At 40.3% G+C, this 23,619-nt stretch overlaps 1 pseudogene; it reads right to left on the bottom strand.

Moving 5' to 3' along the window:
- Window positions 1–505: 505 nt before the first annotated feature.
- LOC110555320 (importin subunit alpha-1-like) lies at window positions 506–2,028 on the bottom strand (annotated as a pseudogene).
- Between the last annotated feature and the right edge of the window lie 21,591 nt (window positions 2,029–23,619).

The raw sequence follows: 23,619 nt of genomic DNA on the forward strand, positions 1-23,619 counted from the left end.
ACTAAAATTATCGAAGTATCTTGAAAATATTACATATGCAATAAAGACGATTCCTCTTCATTTAAACAAGATTAGAGTAATTAGAAAGCTCACATTAAAAGCGTCTAGACTTCAGTGTCAGCTGATGCTTTTATTTGAGAGATTCAAACTGTGTCAAGTATCAACTTTAGTAGTTATCAGTCTGGAGATGTATGGGCATGAAATTACATCTAGTCATAAAAGGTACTTTTCATGTCAATACAGCCTGGGAAATATGAAATATTGTTTCTTTAAACAAGATTGGAACTTAAGGTTTATTTGCAGGACACTGCAGGGTACGAAATTCCACATAGAAATAGGAAACTCAGAGGACAGCTTCGTATAATCGGTACAGTTTACAACTGTTCGAGTATAGCTTCTTTGTAAAAAGTGCTACAATAGGAAAACGAGTTTAAAAAGAGTTCTTAGTAGAGGAACAGTAAGACAAATTTATGAGGACCACAGCACATGAAAACGACTTTGTGCATTAGAAGTTAAAGCCGCCATGAGCCCCATTCTGATCTTGGAAGGAGAAGACTTCAGAGGTAGTTTCTGGGACAACGTTTTGGTCTTCCTCTTGCTCCAATGAGAAGCACTTCTCAAGCTTAAGGAGGCCTTGACTCATTTTCATGGCTGTGTAGTGCTTCAACTTTGTCCAAGCCTCCACATTCTTCCATCATTATACTGAGTTTTTCTGTCTCACCTAGTTTCTCAGCAGCCTGGAAGATATTCGCAATGGCATCAAGAATAACCAGACTAATTCTGGTATCTTTTGCACTCAATAGGATCACCAAAGGTTCTATTATCCCACAATGAGCAAGAAGCACAATCTGTTCAACAGTACCACCACTGGTGGTTGCTTACAGCCAACACAGCTTCCTTCTGTGTCTTAAAGTTAGCCTTAGAGAGGACACCAACAAGAAATGGCCATGATTCACAACTTGCTGTATCTGGTCCTGGTGTCAGGATGTGACATTTGACATTCTCTACATGGCCTCCTTCTGAATACTAGTTTTGGGATGTGTTAGCAGGCTGGGAAAGACTGCAGTGCTCCTCACACCAAGTCTCATCACAGTCTGAGTCTGTTCATCTGTTCCAGCGACATATTCCCTTTGGCTCTTAGTGTGGGAGTCACAACTGGCTTCACAATTTGGGATACAACTCCTGTGTTCACGACGATCTCAGTGCGTCAGTCAGGTAGGAAAGAGCCCAGCCGGAATCGGCTCACACTTTGGGGATCACTGTGATGTAGGAGACGAACTGAGATAGGAAGAATCTGCTTAACAGCATCTAAGGGGAGTGCGGGGTTCTCGTTTAGACAAAGGTTTGAAAGAGTCCAGGTACGGTTATGTAAGTAACCATATGCCAAGGATGATAGGTCAGGAATTGCAAGAAGTGCCAAGAGTGGGTCAACTGTGCCATATTTGATAACTAAGTCTCGGAAAACTGAACCACCACCTGCAATGTTTCCAATGTTTTTGCTAATGTGAGCATGGGGAGATGCCAAGAGAGAAATAAACACTGGGGTAGCACCTCCGTCCGCCACAGCCTTGGTCTGCTCAGATGTTCCAAAAGCAATGCTGGTGAGCACCCAAGCAGATTCAAACTGAACAGGATTGCAATCAGCTTTGCCCAAGAAGGACACAAATTTGGGGATCAAACCATCTTGTATGATGTTGTCTATAGGAAGCTTTAGAAAGCAGTTTCTGAGCAACTTGAGTAGCTCGGAGCTAGCTTTCCAAATAGTTGCTGTTTATGCCTTTAACAATGTCCCCAAACAGACCAATTTACAGTGCCCTGGTTGTTGCTGTTTTCCTGCAGTAGAGAAGTAGCATCATTAGGAAATGAGATGACGTCTCTCCTTCTCAGCATCTGGTCATCTTTCGTAGCTTTCCTCAGTTCCACATTAACTTCTATTTGGTGGCACAGAATTTCTGTGCTGTCTTTTCCTTTGTTCTTGAATCTGTTAATCTGGGCAGCAGGTGAATTAGCATTCTCCTTGGTGCACATGGATGCAGAAACAAGAATGAAAGCCGCATGGGTTTCCACTGAAGGTGGTGCTGGGCTCTCAGGCTGCTGGTCGATGTCTACTGCGCCTCAGACCTCAGACTTTGGGCCAAAATGTTGTTTGTTTGTTTGTTTCTGAGACAGGGTTTCTCTGTGTAGCCTTGGCTGTCCTAGACTTATGTTGTAGACCAGGCTGGCCTCGAACTCATAGAGGTTTAGCTGCCTCTGCCTCCATGAGTGGTGAGGGTTTGTTGTTGTTGTTGTTTTTTATGTGATTCTAATGGGGTTTAGTTTATTTTCCATAAAAAGAATCCAAGAGCAGACTACATTCTCATTCATCTTGGATAAGCCAGACTTGTTTCATGAGACTTAGGCTAAGACCCTCAGCTACTACAGTACTCTTGTGGACCCTGGTTTCTTTTCCTGTTGCTGTGATGAAATACCATGACACAAGCAACTTAAGGGAGAAGGGAGAATGCCAGTTCAAAGTGGCGTTCCATCATGGTCAGATAAGTCACAGTAACAGAATCTTGACACTGTGTCTCCAGTGAAGAGGTCCTTGAGGAAGGCACCCATTGTGGGCTAAGCTCAAGTTCTCTTTTTCTCACAGTGCAGGAATGTCCACCCCACAGTTAAGATGTCTTCCCACATCAATTACATAATCACGATAATCCACCACAGGCATGCTCACAGGTCCATTTCCCAAATGGTCCAGAATTGTCAGGTTGAGAGTTAACATGACCTTAAAACCATGATTGGCGAGAACAGAGAGGGGAAGATGAGGCACCATGCTAAGGAAAAGGCACATTCTTTCCTCTTCCCTTTCACTGCTAAAGTAAATCAGAGGCTATTTTTTGTTTGTTTTTTAAAAACTAATTTCAAAGAGGGGAATGCAGCTTTTTGTGTACTTTGGATGTGCTGAACTATAAATAGCTGTAAAGATCATTAATGACTAGCAATACATTAGTAGGGCAATTAAATTTTTTACCAAGTAGATTAAATGTCAAAAGTTTTATTGTCTGAAATCATGCCAGTGTGTGTGGGAGAAGTAGGGGTCTAGATGCCTTCAGAACATATTAATGTTAATATCACCTTATGTGTTAATTATGAAAACATTCTTTCTGGCTCATTTGTTTCATTGTATATTTGGATAATAGGCGCTCTCTTTAAACATCCTGGCAATGGGAAACAGGAGCATTCCACCAAGCGCTGGGCAAACACTTAGGAAGCTGTGGTCAGCTTATGGTCTAATGGAAATTTAGTAATCTTAGAAGCATTTGTGTGATGGGGTTCTTCTATAGAAGGCTAAAACGAAGCCAATAGAGCCAAGTGGCAAAAAAAAAAAAAAAATGCAAGCTAGCAAACGGAATAAGGATAAGCTTGGTTCTTTGGCTGTGTGGGGGCCAAATTATTCTTAATTATTCATCAATAATTCTTACCATCAGAACCACGTCCTTTGTTAATCTATGTCAGTGGCACTTCAGTGGCGCATATCCACATTCAAGGACAAGAGAAGCATTGTAGGATAATTTGTGAGAGCCGTGAGAGTCTTGACTAAGCAAGTAAACTGGTTGAAACAAGTAGGTACTGCAAATTGTATATTTACTACTTCAACCTTAACCTAAAGAGGAAGAAGCCTACATATTCCCATCTCATATGCCAGAGAACACACTGTCGGAATATGCACTTAGAGAGTATATTTATTTTCTAATAAACTACAAAAGTGAAGTACTGTCACTTGGGGAGGAGCATGAGAGAAGATGAGGAATGGGGGGGTTGGAATTGGGAGAGGATGAAGGAGGGGGCTATAGCTGGGATACAAAGTGAATCAAATGTAATTAATAAAAATGTTAATTAATTTAAAAAAGAAGGGTAGAGTCTGTTACTGTCCTGTGAATTCAGTAGTAAATCTCAGACTCATGAGTTTGTATAGCAATACCCTTCCAATGCATATATTAAAGCTGAATATTATGGGACCAAACCTAACAGGAACATTGATTTTGGCTTATATGTCTTCTCTTTTATCCCCTATATTGATCCTCAGTGAGTTACTTAGAAACTTGATCTTTAGTTAAACAAGGAGACCACCTTAAACTTCAGACATCCCATTACAGTAAGGGTTGGCCTTACTGTACATCCATACACCATAATCAATTGTTTCTCCAAAGTTTATAGATCAGCTTTTACCTGTAGTTTCCCAAATGAGAATAAAAAAGCTACTTGAAAGTGACAAAATGATACAAACAAAAATAATTCTGAAGCTAAAGAAAAGGCTAAAGAATTTTCCAGTTTCAACAGGTATGTAAGGACTGGATAAAGTGACCATAAGGCTGAAGATGCACAGTGGTCTGGGGTCCTTGTTAGTAATGCATTGATATTCAGAATGATGTTTTCTGCAATAAGATTGAGTTTGGAACACATACATTTTTTTAAAGAAAAAAATGATATCAGACCTATTTCTCCAACCATTTTTCCTTCCAAAAACCATAGTAATAACCTTTTCTAACTACATGAAAACTGCATTTCTGCCAGCAAATTGCAAGAGCATATGTTAATCCAGTGCTATAGTAACTTCATGACTCAATATTGCTTTAGATATAAAAACAGCCCTGAAACATAATTTGAAATGACCCTCAGAAAAAACTTAACTGGGAATGGAAAGAGTTGCACATTAAAGGACATGGACTCAGATCCTAGCAAGGGATGGATAAGATCCCTGTGAAGCACACCTGGTCGAACTCAAGAGCAGGAAGAGGCCACAGAGATCACAGGAGATCAGAGGATGCACTCTTCCCATCTATAGCATGGACACATCCCCTGGTATATGATCATATGCAAACGAGTCATGACTGATGACTAAGCTCATTATAATTTGGGGACAGCTGCATGACTCCAGTGTGAACACTGTGAGCATATTGTAGGGTTTCTTTCCTGGATCTGGAAAAAATATCAATTATTATCTTTGCATATTCTTTGGACTAGGATAAACTTGGTGGGAATGCATACAGAGAAGGTTGGATTCCAGGTATAGAGTTGAACCGAACACCTTGAAAATTATTGAAGGCCATTGGTTATATACAGTTCAGACCTGAGAACTGGCCATCTGCCACACGTATATTAAGCAAGTAATAGGGACAATAAATAATACACAGTCCCTATGGCTGTCAAGGAGGTAAGAAGCTGGATGGGGAGATGAGATATGAACATTAGCATATAATGGAAGATGATACTTAACAAGTGTCCGCTGAGACCCAAAGATCTTGCATTTACTTTCTCCTATTTTATGCTACTGTCTATATCCCATTCACTTTGTGAAGACCATCTGCCAAGAACTTGGCTCAGAACAGTCTTTTCTCTTGTGTGTATGTGCATGACATCATTTATCAGTTTTATGGGACTAAAATATTTCTATGTGTGTATATTTTATGTCTGTATTCAATGGGAAGAGTACTGGAGAGCAGAAAGTTCACACTGTCATACTGTCGATAAAGGAGAAGAGAGTTTAGTCATAATCTTTCCATTACCAAGAAGCTATGGAGAAAGCAAGTGACATCAGTGTCTTTCCCTGCCTATTTGGTTCATATTCCAAAATAGGAATTATTCTTATTTTTAACCTGGCCTTCCATGAGGCAAAAATTTCTCCAGTATCATCTTCAGAAGTGAATATGACCTTTCTTTAGAAAGTGCTTAAGTCTCCTGTTTCAGCCAACAACTGCAGGTTTAGAGCCATGCTCACAAAAATCTCATCTTTACCACTGCATTATTTCAAACCTCATTTCATTTTTACATTAACACATCCTCTGGTATTATATATATAAATAAAATAAACTAAATTCAGTGCTTCTTGTGCATTCTGATTGGCCAGACCAGATGGAGTGATTTCTGAACCAGAATTGAAAATCAAAACACAAATGCTTTTTAAAGAGGTTGAAGTTTAGCAGCAACTGTTCATGGCAGACTTAACTTTAATTCTGAGCTGGCTTGGGTGGTTTTTAGCTGTGTTCAACTGTGGAATATTGGAACCTCTACTCCTGAACTACTATAAATATACTTCTTGTGGATACGGCCCCTGACAGGGAAGAGAGAGTGCTTGAAGCAGGGCTGTAGTTTTGCAGAAGAACGTGGCTGTAATTATCATCACTGCGGAAGTGACAGCTGTTTGTTTTGCTTTTGCTTGGATTTTTAAGAGCCTGTGTGCAGAAACCAAGGGATGAAAGAGTCTTCTTGCAGAACAGGTTCTGGGAAGTCCCTAAGAAAGCAAATTGGGGGTCAAAAGACAGGTTCGTATCCAAGTGTTCATTCTGAAGGAGACTTCATTCACATGCTATCTCATGAACCCCTCAGGATGACCCTTGAAATCAGAAAAGCAGTTCCTACTATGTACACTGTACCATTTCCTACTATGCAGAACTTGCAGAACTCCACCATCAGACAGCCAATGATTTATTAAGCAAGTCTGTGAATCCAAAGCTCTTGGCACCAGTGAACCTACTCTCATGAGTTTAGATTGATTTAAACACAGATTTCCTCCATCCCATTGAGCAAAGAGGGAAAGAGTAAGTCTGCACTTCTTAGTAAGATGAACAACATTTCATGATACAGCAAATGCAGACAAAAAATGGCAGACAATACCACACTTTAGAATGGCACCAATGGTGATGGGATAAGTGACTAACTTCTGTAGAAGATTTGCATCTAGGAAGATTTGAGGACTCACTGCTGCCTTTCCCTGAAGCTGTGCTAACTTAAAATGAATAATTTACTATTTCTACCTGTTTCTTTATCCACAAAGTGAGGATAAGTCAGTCAGTCCTCATTGTTTTCAGCTTTCATATTGATAAACTTTCCTGCCAGCCGAAAGTTATTCACGTTTCCAAAAATCAATGCTTCTAAGGTTTTATGGTCACTGTAGTCATGCCTGAAGCAGAGAACAGCTCAAGGTGGTGTGTGTGCACGTGTGCATGTGTGCGTATGTGGGCGTATTCCCAGAGTTTGAATGAGATGACATTCTACCTTACTGTTTCAGCTCATCTTTAAGTGTTCTTTTCAGGGTCCATTTAATGTCACATTTCGATGTGTGTGTGTGTGTGTGTGTGTGTGTGTGTGTGTGTGTGTGCGAGCGTGTGCTTTCTGGAATGTGTTGGCTTCTAAAACGATCTCAGCACAGTGCTGAAATGCTGCATGGAGTTTCTAAAAGTAAAAAGGCTAGTGTGACTCCCATGTGCTGGGTTCAGCTTTACTCTCACTTGTGCTGTGTCATCAATTGTTCCATCATCAATTGCATTGTAGTCATTAGTTAAACAATTACTAAGATGATGACCCTGAGTTCAATATTAATGACTTGACACTATGGTACAATCAGCCAAAGGAGGAGGAAACTTGTCTGTTTGTATGTGAGACTGATCTGGAAAGTGCTACGAGAGGATGTATGTTCAGCAATCAGCGGGATGGTGGAAAAATGGAAATATGGCTGAGTTTGTGGTTTCAGGAGAACGTAAAAAACACCCTGAGCCTTAAATATTTCTATTAACAGTCAAAGGGTATTTTTTTTCAAATAAAACTATTTTCTCTATAAGCTACTAATAGGTTAATTTATTGGACTATTTATCCGACATCCAAGAGAAAAGAGGCATAGAGGAATCAGGTAGGGTCAGGCAAACAGTTGGGGCACTGTTCTGTTCTGGAAAGCACTGCATTCGTTCATGGTGGATGGTGTTGTGTGTGAAGACACATTGTGCAGTTGGTATGTGGGGTCGGCTCAGACACCCACAAGGCGAAGTGGTGCTTCAAGTTCCTATCATGGGTTGGGTGCACACTTGTGGAGGTGAGAAGAGAAGACGTAGATGGGCATAGACTTTGAAATGACAAACTTTTTCACTTACTTGCCTTATTTCACAAGTTTGCTCAGAGTTGTCAAAGCTCATAAGCAATTGCTTCATTAAAATGCCTTGCAGAATGAGAATTTAGCCCATTTGGCTCAAAATAACAGTCATGAGTGTTCAGAATTTGTGCTAAATGTTATTTATGCTTTCCATCATCAATTGCATTGTAGTCATTAATTAAACAATTACTAAGATTGAAACCGTGTCTCTAGGACTGTTAAAAAAATAATCACAAGGAACATAATCCTCATTAAGAACTATTAGTCCACATGTGACAGGCTTCATTTTGCCTTATAGAAAACAGAGGTGCAACTCAGTATTTGGTTAAAATAAACAGGTTATGACACATTTATCCTAAGAGATACTCTGAATGTGGGAGAATTAAAAGGAGGCCTGCAGGTGGTAAGCCAGGCAAAGGCGACTAATGAACCTGGTGTTGCTATGCGGCCGCAGCGGCGGCGGCTCATTCGCTGGAATGAATTATCTGAGTTTTTCACTTTTTTTAAAGGTTCAGGCAGCAACCTTTTGGTAGTGGTGTCACTAATTATTAAAAACCAACAAAGACTTGAAAATGGAACTTTTCAACAGAGTATAGGACCTGAAATGATTAAATATGAGAGAAGCAGATGAAGTTCTGTAGTCACGACTTCTCGGGGTGGGAATGGGGATTGCCCAGACCACAGTAACGACCTGATCATACTCTCCGTGGAGCATATTAGTAAATCTGTAAGGATGTCTACCTGCCCATCCATGGGAATTCCTGGAGTGAGTTATGGGAAGGAATTTTCTGCCCATTTTGGCTGGAGTTGCTAAAATATTTAGAGAAAATGTAGGAATGACCCTGTCTGAAGATAGTAGACCAACTGATGCTTTAATGTCTTTATCTTAATAATATTCATTGCTGTAGTCACTGTAAATGCTGGATTCTATATAAGCCCACTGCTATTCTAAGACTGCAAGCCTTTACTCTTTTTATAAAAGGGATCTCAAATTAGAAGTTGGAAATTAAGGTAACTAGTACCTCAGGACCCAGGAATTCTTGAAGAGTATCCATTTTCTTTGCCTCTTGTAATACAAGTTCATTATTGAAAAAAAAAATTATTCATATTTCCTCACTCATCTCCTGCTCTGTCCTCCTCCTCCTTACCTTAATATAACCCATATAGAATGTATACTCAAGGGAGTGATTTTGTGAATAATGAGCGTATCCTTTGCTTAAGAGCCTTGGTTTGTGATTATAGATTAAAGACTTCATTTTGAAAGGGCAATATACTGCCATGAAAATAGCCATAGCAGCATTACTTTAATTACATCATGTGAAAACATAAGAAAGATCTAAAACAAACGCAGCAGCGGAGCTTCAGGCTTCGAGGGCTGTGTTCTAATTGTGCTGATGCTCGTCCCGGGATTGAGCAGCCACTTCTTGGGACCTGAGGTAGCACCATGCCTGCCAGCCTTTCAGTCTTGCCCTTTCACTAAGCTCTGGTTCTCTAGAGCCTCTTAGCACCTTGTGACACACATGTGCTTCTTTTCTTTCCCTACTAGTATGCAAGTGTCATGAAACTAAGAGACTTTTGAAGCCGACTGCTGAATGCACAGTATGTGAGGTTGCCTGAGATATTGACTCTATATTAAAAATACATATTAAACATATATATTAAAAATATATGGTGTCAGTGAAAGACTCAGAATTGGGGAAAGGATGGATATCTGGGTTAATGTCTAAGTTGACCAGCGGTAGTATCTTACTGTAAGAACGTGTCTGACTGGTTTAGTTGGGGAGGGAAGAAGATCCATTGTTGTTGCTGCTCTTGCTATGAAGGCTATGGTTACACAGTTCCCAGAAACAAGTGAGTTAACGGTCATAAAAGAGATATCCACAGACAATGACTACAAGAGAAAAGGTCTACACAACATGTCTGTGACCCTTCCTGGGTTTTCTGCATCATACGACCCTAGCTCTCCTTCCCTTTGCCATCACTTTTTGATCACTTTAAAAAAATATGTTTCTGCCAAGAAATCTGGGCACAGGGGTCTTCTCTGAGATTCATACTCCAACCAAGGACCATTCATGGAGATAACCTAGAACCTCTGCACAGATGTAGCCCATGGCAGTCCAGTGTCCAAGTGGGTTCCATAGTAATGGGAACAGGGACTGTCTCTGACATGAACTGATTGGCCTGCTCTTTCATCACCTCCCCCTGAGGGGGGAGCAGCCTTACCAGGCCATAGAGGAAGACAATGCAGCCACTCCTGATGAGACCTGATAGACTAGGGTCAGAGGGAAGGAGAGGAGGATCTCCCCTATCAGTGGGCTTGGGGGGGGGCATGGGTGGACAAGGCAGAGGGAGAGCGGGATTGGGAGGGAAGGAAGATGGGAAGTACAGGGGGGATAAAAAGTAAATAAACTGTAATTAATAAAAATAAAAATGAAAAAAAAATGCTTCTGAATACTGAATAGCTCATAATTCCAGTCATCTTTCAAATGTGGAGTTAAAAGAATTTTATTTTAATTTTAATTTTTTAATATTAGTTATAGTTTATTAACTTTGTATCCCAGCTGTATCCCTCTCCCTCATTCCCTCCCAATCCCACGCTCCCTCCCTCATCTCCTCCCTGCCCCTTTCCAAGTCCACTGATGGGGAGGACCTCCTCCCCTTTCATCTGACCCTGGTTTATCAGGTATCTTCAGGACTGGCTGCAAAAATCCTCCTCTGTGCCCTAGCAGGACTGCTCCTCCCTTGGTGGGCGGGGGGAGGTCAAAGAGCCTGCCATTGAGTTCATGTCAGAAATAGTCCCTGTTCCCCTTACTAGGGTACCCTCTTGGATACTGAGCTACCATGGGCTACATCCAAGCAGGGGTTCTAGGTTATATCCATACATGGTCCTTGGTTGGAGAAACAGTCTCATAAAAGACCCCTGTGCCCAGATATATTTGGTCCTTGTGGAGCTCCTGTTTTCTCCAGGTCATATTAACTCCCCCTTCTTTCATGTGATTCCCCGTACTCTGCTGAAGGTTTGGTTATGAGTCTTAGTATCTGCTTTGGTACACTGCTAGATAGAGTCTTTCAGAGGCTTTCTGTGGTAGGCTCCTGTCCTGTTACTTGTTTTCTCCTACATCGAATGTCCATCCCATTTGTCTTTCTAAGTGAGGATTGATCATCTTACCCCAGGTCCTCCTTCTTGTTTATTTTCTTTAGGTGTATAGATTTCAGTATGTTTATCTTACTAAAAGAAGTTTTTACAAAATATAATGACTCAAGTGATAGAGGGAGAGGAGAGACAAAGAATTATGAAGTAAATATGATAAAATGTGATATTTGTGAAATCTAGATGAAGAGGTATGAAAATTCTTTATAGTAAATTTTACAACATTGTGTAAGTCTGAAATTTACTTCTAAATAAAACGTCAAGACAACAACCCCAGGCACCATCACTTCCACCTATCTTCTAATTTCTACAGCCAAATGGTTCTCTATCTCTTGCTTAAGCTTTACCATCTGCCCTTGTAGCCTCATTTCCCCCTCCTGGGTTACTGTTTCCTTTGCTCTCATCTCTTATCTAGACTTTTGCAACAAGGTCCCTTGAGGCAGTTACTGCTGGATGCTGTCACCTCACATTGCCTGACTGCTCCGCCTGAAAGACAGCTCAGAAGCCTGACCTGTTCCCTTGATGCCACAGCGGTCCTCAGCCTGAAATTTGACAGCTATGCAGAATCAGCCCTAAAGAGGCTGGCCAGACCTGTTCCTCTGGGTTCATCCCACTTGATTCCTTAGTGTGAGTGTGTGTTTATGTGTGTGCTGTATGCATGTGTGTGTTCTCATAGGCATGACTAGGTCGAACGCTCCTTTGTGTTTTGAAACAGTTTCTCCCTCATTCTGGAGCTCATCAATCTGGACAGACTATCTGGCCAAGGAGGTTCAAGGATCTCTCTCTCTCTACCCAGCCATTGATGGAGTTAGAGACATATGTCAAATGGGTGATGGAAATCCAAGCCCAGGTCTTCGTGCTTGCATGGTAGACTCTGTGCTGAAATGACCAGTTCTCCGGCCCAGGATCTGCACATTTCCTTTTCTCTCCTCTGCTCTTTCTCCGTGTCTTCCCTCTGAAGGGCTCCTCTAGGTGCTGCCTCCTTTGGAGACCTCCTCTGATCCCCCAACCAATAAAACCTTTCTTAGGAGGGTTGAAAGTATCTAACACTATGATTTCTGTGATTTGCACTTAGTTATAGAATTTGTATCCCTGGCTTCACCTGGAGGCTGCAAGGATTTTGAGAGAGAGAGAAACACGTTTTGTTCAATTTTATCTCACCAAACTCAGAACACCTGCCCAGCCCGACCTAGACAGGAAACAGACGCCTGCCGTATTGAACTGATTTAACTTCCTATTTTCTCATCACCATCCCAATGATTGCTTCCACTGAGGCATTGTCCACCACACTGGTTCGTCTGAATCATTTACTCCTACCATAACTTTCAAAAGACTCAATCAGTTAAATTCTTCTTTGTTGGCAGTCTGACTGTCAGTCACAGAAATGACCCAGTGCTTTGGCCTCTCCAAGAAAACCATGTGGAGGTTCTCTTCAGTGAGCATTCACATTCAGAGAACTTTAGAATGGTTTTGTCACTGTAGAAATCATGTTTTTATTTTTCTTATATCTTTAAGTAGAGGCTCTTACATGGTTTCTGTCTTTAAAAAGCCTTCTGCAAAGTATTGTTAGGATTCTTCATTTCGGTATAAATGAATCACACTCTGCATAGCTAAGGGCAGGATGCTTTCAAAGCTTAAGAAAAACCTGTAGTGAAATTTAGTTAGTTGTTTCACTGTGGCCTTTTTGTTGTCATTTACATGATTTATTTTTGCCACAGATCTCAATCACTGTATTCAGATGCAGAGGTATTCCTGCTGATAGAATGCATGTTTACTAAATGTCAGAAAAGGGGTGGGATAATTTTTTAAATCTTGTAATCACTATCATTAGCATGGTTTTCTGTTCCATAAAATACATCTGAACTATATTAATTTAAAGCAATTTAAAGCAAATTGACACGGTAATTGCTGATGTTTGTACTCTCTGGTAAAGAGCAATGATGCTTAAAGAACGAAATACCCTGGAATGTTATAGATTAATAGTTCTCAACCCGTGGGTCTTATCAGAAAGCCTGCCTATCAGATATCTACAATATGATTCATAACAGTAGCAAATTACAGTTATGAAATAGCAATAAATAATGTTACAGTTGGGGTCACCACAACACGAGGGACTGTACAGAAGGGCCACAGCATTAGGAAGGCTGAGAACCGCTGCTCTAGATGCACATGACATAGTTTGATTTTATAAGTTCTTCCTCTGTGCAAGCTCAAAGAGGGAGTTTCCTTCACTCTTCTTTCTGTCCTTTTAACATGCTTCTCACTGCCCAACCTTAATAGATTGAAAGTGTTCGTGACTGAAATGGACTGAGATACTGAGTCAGTTTGTTTTTACTCTTCTTCCTTGAGCTTCTATTTCTTTTGAAATTACTGATGATAGTTTCCTAAAATGTGTCTGATCTGGGTATTAAATTTCAAAAGAAATCAACTTTATTATGTTTATTTTCTATCAAGAAAGCCAAGATTTATTTTTACCTGTGTTTTAATCTACTTTATTTTTCAAACCACTGAACAGTATTTCATTCGCTCTAACTTTTGGATTTGGTACAGATAGCTGCATTCCCATGAACTAGTTCCCATCTACATGCTGGGTCTTACCCTCAGGTGAGGGCAATTGTTTCCTGCTGCTGCGTGTTGCCTTACAGAAGGGGTCAGCATAGCTCCATCAATAGGGCAAATGTTGTCCAGGGAGCAGCTGAGGCATTTTAATCTCCCTACCTAGAAGCTAACACAGCTGCAGATCAGCTTTCCTTGTATCCTTTACACCCGTCTAGCTGCTGCAAACAACTGTACTTGATTCCCTCCATCCGGGAGACTCTTGCATTCAAGTCCTAGAATTGCCCAGAGATCTTTCAGGGACTCTTTGTGTCTTAAACATAGCCTAACACAGCTCCCTTGACTATGTCCCCAAAAATCTATTCCTCAAACTTTCTTCTAATCGCTCGCTTATGATTACCTTGTTCTCTCCCTACCTCCTCTTTTCTTTTCAGTTTTGCACTGAGCCATTTACTTTATTTCCCCAGGGGAAGTTCAATCACTTTGGCAGGAACTGCACAGTATAGAAAAGGGCGCTGTGTGTGTTCAAGCCATGCTGCACCTCATCCATTTGCCCTTCCAAGACCTCCTAGCCTGCCAGCCTCAGCTGGTTCTCACTCTGCTTCTTGGGCTATGGCCACACCGTGTTCTGATAATAACTCAATAGCATGTTTTACAAACATTTTGAATTTGCTTATTGGTGCCAAACTGCCATATGTTCCTCCATGTTCAGAAATTATACAAAACCATTTATTATCACACACACACACACACACACACACACACACCATTATGTTCTCTTGTTCGGATTCTTTTTCAGTCTTGGCTCTTTACGTTACAGGCTAATCAAACATCCGTGTGTTCTGTTTCTGTACTAGACTTACTGGACAGCACACCAACATTCCTACCCTGATTTGTAGCTGTTTAAGCCAGCTTCATTTTCTAAGAATAGCTTGCCCAGGCACAGGCAAAGCCCTCTCTGAGATCTGAGCTACCTGCTCCCCTGTGGGAGCTACACATTGTCACCAAGGAGTTGCAGCAGAGCCCACCTCTTGCATTCCTCATCACATTGGAGGCACCATTGCTCATCTGGCCTCAGATCTCAGAGTCACCTTTGAATCTTTTTTTTTTTTTCTTTTCAGACTCACATCTGGTCATTCGTTAATCACAGCTTCAAGTGTGCGACAGAAAGACTATCAACAAGGATATTGGGGCCATCTGTTCCAATTTGGCATTTACTTTTAATTGACAAGGGATCTGTGTTGTGCCTAAGTTTCTCTTCCAACTTCCCAGTAAGTATAGTTTGTTCTTGTCTTGATCATGGGTTCACGGGCTCTTTTTTTCTGTCTTCTGCCCCTGCTTACACATCCCTCCTCCTGATAAACCAGAACATGCTTATAACATGCAGGGCAATGAGGCAGCACATACACCAGACACTGTAATCCCATTACAAGCCACAGCTTCAGTTTCAATGGTTACTACTCTGAATCCTGACATGCTGCATAGTAAAACCCAGAGTCTCTATGAAAGAAATGGCAACAGGTTGCCTGCTATATTTGGAGATGAGAAAGCATTGCAACCTGCTGAGCTTTCAGCTGAGCAGGGAATCACTTTGCTTGTACACAAAGCTGGGATTTCTTGCTCCTTCTTTTCCATCCACTGTAGTTCCATGACATACTAATGTGTAGTTTCTATGTAGTTTTGATTTGGGTACTGAAGTGTCGATGGTAGACGTTTTCTTCTTCTTGATCAGACATAAGCTTTTTTATTCATATAAATATATTACATAATACTTAGGGGGATCATGAGTGCCTATTTTTGGTTTTTATTGAGCTTATAATCAAAGTATATCAGATGAGAGGAAACTATATATTAATAAGATACAACTTTATACATATGCAGACAGAACTAGATGTAGCATATATACTTGTATACATATATAGAACTTCATCCATAATGTAGAACTTTCTAAGTTCTAAAATTAATGAGTTGTGAGAGACTTAACTAGATGTGTGAGTTCTTGTATGGATCAGTTATTCCTGTTCATCTGGCTTTGCTGAACACCAATACTGATGTATTTTCAACTCTGACACACACAAAAAGCGGGTGATATGACGTAGTCTGCTTAAATTATGTTTAAATGGAAGACTTTATTAAAGTGTGTTTCTGTTGCTGGCAGAGCGTTCATTCAGATGTGCCTTGTTCTCTGTAGCGGTCTCATGTTGAAATTGCGTATGCAAAATGACTTCCTTAAATCACACCAGATACCAAATAGCAGTGTCAGCTGGCCAGACTTTTGGAGATGTACATGGCCTGTAACTCATCGATTTCTGCTCAAGCCGCAAGTTTTTACACTTCTTTGTGCACTAATTGAACAGGTAGAGATGCTTTTCTAACCGCCAAGGGAAAAGCCCTATGAAATCAAACATATTGAGCATTGCTATGTATTCCAATGACTTCAGAGTTGAAAAACCTACCTAATGTTATGGTACCTATCTTGTAAAACTCGTAGGTTGGCTGCCAGACATTTGAGCTGATTTTCTCTCATAGATCTCTAAGCATTTGCATTAGGAATTTGCTTTTTTACTTTAAACACACACACACTTTTAGAAGTTTAATATTGTATATGAAATTTCTAAGTTAGAAGCTAGAACACAAAAGTTATACTCTCATTCTGAATTTAACGCCCTAATAACACTGGTTTCTAACCTTTAAGAACTTGCTATTTTAAGGTACTATGTAATGATTTAATAATTACAGTCCGTTGGGATAGGCTTAATAAAAAATTTAATAGAAAATGTGTAGTTTCTTAGTCAAAGGATAAAAAGTCAGACTTGAATAAATAGAATCACTACTCGTTTGACTCCAGGCAAATAAAAATAGAAGTTGTCTTCAGATTAATATGTATTTTGTTTAGATAACTTTAGTTTGTCAGATCTCAAAAAATTTTAAAGTGTGGAATTATTTTTAAATGTTTCAAAGAAGAAGGACTGAAAAGCAAATAACTCAACCAGATATTAGATATTATTAAAATTTGCTCTGAGATTGTGATAATTAAAGTGTGATATTAGTTCAAGCCCAGTCCAAGGTTCTTCTTGTTAAATTCTAGTCTGGTGTCTCAAGCTTGTCTCTTCTCATCTCACTCCCTTCCCTCTTCTGCTTTCTTTTGATTTCTACCCATTTCCCTGCCCTCTCTATTCTTCTTCCCCACCACTGAGTTATCAAGTATATTCTATCTTCTGTCATCCTTTTTTCTTTCTTTTTTTTTTTCGTTTACTTGTTTTATTTATTTATTTATTTATTTATTTTTTATTTTTTTTATCAGTTACATTTTATTAACTCTGTATCCCAGCCGTGTCCCGATCCCTCATTCCCTCCCAGTCCCTCCCTCCCTCCCTCATCTCCACCGTGCCCCTTTCCAAGTCCACTGATGGGGGGACCTCCTCCCCATTCATCTGATCCTGTTTTATCTGGTATCTTCAGGACTGGCTGCAAAGCCCTCCTCTGTGGCCTAACAGGACTGCTCCTCCCTTCGGGGGTGGGGAGACCAAAGAGCCAGTCATTGAGTTCCTGTTAGAAATAGTCCCTGTTCCCCTCACTATGGGAAACCAATTGGTTACTGAGCTACCACAGGCTACATCTGAGTGGAGGTTCTACATTATATCCATACATGGTCCTTGGTTGAATGTCAGTCTCAGAAAAGACCCTGTGCCCAGATATATTTGGTCCTTGTGGAGCTCCTATCCTTTCCCCATCTGACTAACTCCCCTTCTTTCTTATGATTCCCTGTACTCTGCCAAAGGTTTGGTCATGAGTCTTTGCTTTGAAAACACTGCTAGTTAGAGTCTTTCAGATGCGCTCAGTAGACTCCTGTCATACGTTCAATGCACATCCCATCTGTCTTTCTAAACGAGGATTGATCATCTTGCCCCATGTCCGCTCAATTGATTATCTTTTTTAGGTGTATAGATTTCATTATGTTTATCATATCTTATAGGTCTATATAAGTGAGTATATTTGTCTTTCTCCTTCTGGGATATTTCACTCAGAATGATCTTTTCTAGATCCCACCATTTGCCTGCAAATTTCATGATTTCCTCCTTTTTGATTGCTGAGTAGTATTCCATTGTATAAAAATACCACAATTTCTGTACCCATTCCTCCGTTGATGGACATCTGGGTTGTTTCCAGGTTCTGGCTATTACAAATAGAGCTGCTATAAACATGGTTGAGCAAGTGTCCTTTTTGTGTACTTGAACAAACTTTGGGTATATACCTAGCAGTGGTATAGCTGGGTCTGGAGGAAGCACTATTCCTATTTGTCTTAGAAAGCGCCAGATAGCTTTCCAGAGTGGTTGTACCAGTTTACATTCCCACCAGCAGTGGAGGAGGGTTCCCCTTTCTCCACAACCTCTCCAGCATGTGTTATCGCTTGAGTTTTTCATCTTGGCCATTCTGATGGGTGTAAGGTGATATCTCAGGGTCGTTTTGATTTGCATTTCCCTGATGGCTAATGAGGATGAGCATTTCTTTAAGTGTTTTTCTGCCATTCGATATTCCTCTGTCGAGAATTCTCTGTTTAGCTCTGTTCCCCATTTTTTAATTGGATTACTTGGATTGCTGCTTTTCAGCTTCTTTAGTTCTTTGTATATACTGGATATTAGTCCTCTGTCAGATAAAGGGTTAGTGAAGATTCTTTCCCAATCTGTAGGCAGTCGTTTTGTTTTGATGACGGTATCCTTTGCTTTACAGAAACTTTTCAGTTTCATGAGGTCCCATTTATTGATTGTTGCTCTTAGAGCCTGTGCTGTTGGTGTTCTGTTCAGGAAGTTGTCTCCTGTGCCAATGAGTTCTAGGCTGTTCCCCACTTTTTTTTCCAATTGATTTAGGGTATCTGGTTTTATGTTGAGGTCCTTGATCCACTTTGACTTTAGTTTTGTGCAGGGTGATAAATATGGATCTATTTTCATTTTTCTGCATGTAGACATCCAGTTGGTCCAGCACCATTTGTTGAAGATGCTGTCTTTTTTCCATTGAATGGAATTGGCTTCTTTGTCGAATATCGAGTATTCATAGGTGTGTGGATTTATTTCTGGGTCTTCTATGCGGTTCCATTGATCCTCCTTTCTGTTTCTATGCCAATACCATGCAGTTAGCGGCGGACATCCTTTTTTCTTAAAGTTGTGCATAAAATGTCCTCTCCTTCTAATTCATAGCACAGATCTAACATTTATGTATTTTCTCTTTTTTGTTTCAGTGCAGTGTCCCATTTCTTTGCTAGTGCGGATGTTCCCTTTTTAATCTCACAAGCTCTGTCTGTCTCCTGTTGGCTGAACTTTAGTGGAAGAAGGTGAGCGTCATAGTGTATCTGTTTAAGTGATGTCTTACTGATAGCTACTCCCATAGCACTTGAAACTTGATGACTTATTGAAGCATTACAGTCGCAAAAGAAAAGCTAAGGAGCAAACTCAGAGCTAAGGAAGTGCTGTAAGAGGATGGGATCCAGAGGAGTCAGATTGCCCTGGTGTTACAGGCAGTTTTATGCTACTTTGAGTGGGAGCTGGGAACTGCACTGAGATCCTCTGCAAGAACAGTATGTGCTCTTAGTCACAGAACTATCTCTCTAGCTCCTATTTTTATTATCATTTTGTTTAATTTTTAATTATTATTTTAAAAAATTTATTAAAATGTATTTTTGTGCTGCATGTTTATGAACAATGTTCATGTGTGTATGCATGTGAATATGTATGCATGCAAATATATATGCCACAGCTTGCATGGAAGTCAGAGGGAACTTTTAGGAGGAAATTTCCCCTTCATTGTGGGTCAAAGGAATAGAACTCAAATTTTCAGGCTTTCACAGCAAATGTCCTTCCCCACAGAGTCATCTTACTGGCCAAGTACTGTTGTTGATAAGTGGTGAGGGATGACTTTACAGTAAGTGAGAACTTTCTCTTTGGTTTATGTAACACCAATAATAGGACAATATGCTCCTGTTATACAGATAAGGAAAATAAATTTTCAAGGAGTCAAGAGAGTTAGTGTCTGACACACTATCTTAGCTAGAGTCAACATGTGAAAGCAGAGGTGGCTATCCCACCAGAAGACTACAGACATTCTCACTGAACTCATTTGATTTTGCCAGGCCCAAATCAACTTGCCATCATCTTAGCAGTCATTTCTCCTGCATGCAATCTTCCCACTGGCAGAGTGTGCCTTTATTGTCTGTGACACTCCACTTATCCATGAGCTGCCTGGAATCACAATTCTCCATTGCATGCTGTTCAAGTTCCACTTTCATAGACACTGGAAGTCAAGACCGAACTTCCAAATAATTTTCCTGAGATGATTCACTTGAATAATTATGTCTCTTCCATCTCCAGAAACCCATTTGCTAAGGCTATTTTGGACATGAGCAGTGGTCACAAAGGAAGAAGAAAAGGTGCTGACAGTTTTGGAAGACTGTGAGCACCATGGATCCTAAGAGCTAATAGTGATCATGTTTCTCCTTGGAAAACCTCTGAAGGATTTGGAGAGATCACTGAAGGGAAACAGTTTGTCCGGGGTCTACAGGTGAGCTACAGAACCTCACACTATGATTACAGACTCTCCTGTCCTGTCCTAGGTCCTAGGACTTCCTAATATGGGTTTTGTATCTGCTGATCGATCTTCTTTATCACTCACATATGGCTTGCAGTTGAGGGCTTTTCCTTTAACCATAAGTTTTCTCTATAGCAGCCAATTTGCATACACTTCCTCCATTCCTTTTTAATCCTCAGTGATTTTATTTAGAGACTCATAATACATATTCACATTATTAGTGAAATTCCATTTGCCACAATATGCTTCAGGTGTCTTAAATTTTAATATACATATGACACTTTAAACAAAAATTCTCAGGATACTTGTCTGGTTAGATCTTCAATATCAAACCTTTTGGAGAAATCACATTTGGTCTGTGACTATGATTTCTAAATAAATAGGCAGTTCCTTGAGGGTTGATGTCTTGTCTGATAGCTCTTGTTCCCAAAGCTGGAGCTAGTTCTGTGATATATCAGAACATATTAATAAACAAGCAAGAATGCTCTAGTCTATTCTGTGTAATAGTATTTGAACTATAGCGGGGGAGTTTACTGAGGTGATAAATGAATAATTTGTTCTTGTAAACAGTAGTGAAATTAGCTGCTGTCAGGAAAAGGAGAAAAAGTGGCTGCATCATGGGCTAAGGCTGACTTAGGTTGTAAGATGTTAGTAGAGAGCTAGCTGGGAGCAGGAATGAAGGACCTATGAGACTCCATGTTAGGGTATCAATTATAACTGACTAACAAAGGGAAGACCAAAGAAACTGTGTTAGCAGTCACACATGTGGGGCAGAGATGGCACCAGAAAGACAAGGGCAAGAGGAGGGTATTGCAATGAAACAATCTAAATAACACTGACCATATGCAAACACTTCTCATATGCAAAGTATGAGAAATGCTGTGTGGCATGAAAGAAGGCCAAAGAAATAGAGATAATGTTGAAGTATAAACCCATGGCTTAGGCAACAGGATGAACCCTTCCAGTAAATACTTACAAAGGCAACTAAGGAACCAGGAGTGAGAAGATGGCTTGGTGAGGAAGCTGACTTGCTGCATAAGAATGAGGACCTGAGTTTGATCTCAGCAACTTTATAAAAACATAGACTTGGGTGCATGTGCCTGTAACCACAAGCTGTTACTGGTGAGAGAAGGATCACTAGGGATGGCTGGTTGTTAGCCTAGCTCAGTGTGCATTGAAAAAGACCCTGCCTCAAAGCAATAAGGAGAAGAAGGAGGAGGATATCAGTGCACTCCTCTGCCCTCTATGTATATACAGGCACCTATATATAGGCACCTGCACACACAGTTAAGCACACACACACACATGCACGCACACACTTTTACCCACATCTACATAGAGAGAAAATCAAGAAATGGAAAGAAGAATGTCTTAGATGAATGACAAAGTACAAAAGAGAACTTGCTGGTGTCCATCCATGAACACATACATACAGGTGACATAATATAGGCTGAGCAGACTACATTTAGGAATACATATGTATGTAAATACGCCCATGAACATGTAACAACAATTAATGGAAAAGAAGGCCACGGGTTTCAAAGAGAGCAAGGAGGGACACATGGAGTGGAGAGAGAAACAGGGAAAGGGGAAATGAAGTAATTACATTACAATCTGAAAATAATAGAAATTAAGAAGACAAGTTTAGAGGGAAATACACAACATAAAGATGAATATGGAAAAGAAGAAATGCAAATACATCTATAAGTGAAGAAAATACAGAAGCCCATTGAGCGCTGGTAAAGGAACTAGGAAAGGATCCACTAATCTTGGTCCCTTCCCTCTATTTAGAAATCATCTAAAGGTGATTTTGCATAATTCAGATGCTTTGGGGTAATAGATACAGCAAACATTGAAGACTTGGAGGGGGATCTAGAAGGACTTGGGCAAGGAGAAGAATATGTTCAAAATATATTTAAAATTAAAAGTGTTTTAAATAATGCAAATATAATAAAATAAGGGTAACTATGAAAATATCGATGTATATTTTAAAATAAAATCAGGAAATTTCAAGCCAGCAGACAGAAAATGGCAGCACATTTGCTTAAGTCCTTCTCTCAAAGCACGCATCCAGAGCCCAGGGGAGTCCTCCTCAGACCCTGTTTTTACACAGGGTCTCTGACGGAGTTTACTGACAGCTAGCTAGCTCATTGCCAGGACACTGGAAACCAACCAAAGATGTTTTTTCTTTAAGATTCTCTAGACATGGCAGAGAGGTTAAGCTCAATGGAAAAACACGTTGCTGCTTCGATGTCTGGCATCAGGGAGGGAGCTAAAATTATCTGGATCAGAAAAATCTTGTGTGTCTTTTTTTGTTTTTAATTGAAATAGAATTACATCACCCCTTTTCTTCCTCCAGCCCCTCTCAGTTACCCTCCCTTGAGCCCCTTTCATATACCTCACTCTCAAGCTGATAGTCTCTTTTTAATTATCATTGTTATAGATATACACGCATATATATGTAAATAAAACTTGCTGAGTCATTTTATTTTTTGTGTACATATGATTTCAGGGTTGACCACTTTGCCTGGGACAATAATAAAAGAAATCGTCCCTGAGAGAGGCTAATTCTCCTCCTAGCAGTCATTAGTTGCCTGTAGGTCTTTGTATAGGATGGGACTCCACAAAATTCTTCCTCTTCCATGTCAAGATGTCCAATAATACTGCCATTATTCTGTTTCTTTTTTATTTTCTTTTTCTTTTTTAGTAGCCATTTCTAGAAGAGATAGTTTCACAGGAGGCTTCCTGGTCTTCTGGCTCTTACAATCTTTCCATCTCCACTTAGGTGATGTTCGCTGAGCCATAGATGAAGGAGCTGTCAGGCAGATGTGTCTGTTGAGACTAGGCTCCCCTCAGTCTGTTGAGCTTTGCACTGAGTCCAGCTTGTGATTTTCTATGATGGTCTCTGTTCTCTGAAGAGAGATACTTCTTTGAAGAGGGTTGGTAGCCACATTTATCCATATGTGTAGGGTTAAGACTTAGAATGTAGTTAGGAATCTGGATGATGTAGGAAAGTGCTGGTAATAGGCTCTTTTTAGAAAAATCTTGTCAAAGGGAAGCTTTAGCACCTACCATCTAAACCTATGACTTCATCTCTCATCCATGTTTCTTTTGTTTCCCTTTTCTTGTTTTTAACAATTCTGTCTTTCCAGCAGCATTTTCTCAAGGTGTATTTTCCAGCGTAGGACCTTCTTCACAGCTTCCTGTGTGTAAAAGCAAGCAGTGCTCTGAGACCTCCGGAAGGTGCCTCCCCATCTCATCACCATGAGCAGCGGTGCTCTGCCCCCAGATACCAGTCCCCATTTTCCATCTATTCTGTACATACAAGTGCTTGAGAGCCCAGTGAGTTCCTCTTTCTCCTCACTATCTGTCGGTGACATTTTAGCTGTGTAGAAATTAGGGAAATTAACATTCCACTGATAACAAT

This window comes from Meriones unguiculatus, chromosome 19 (genome assembly GCF_030254825.1).
Source record: "Meriones unguiculatus strain TT.TT164.6M chromosome 19, Bangor_MerUng_6.1, whole genome shotgun sequence".
Taxonomy (NCBI): domain Eukaryota; kingdom Metazoa; phylum Chordata; class Mammalia; order Rodentia; family Muridae; genus Meriones; species Meriones unguiculatus.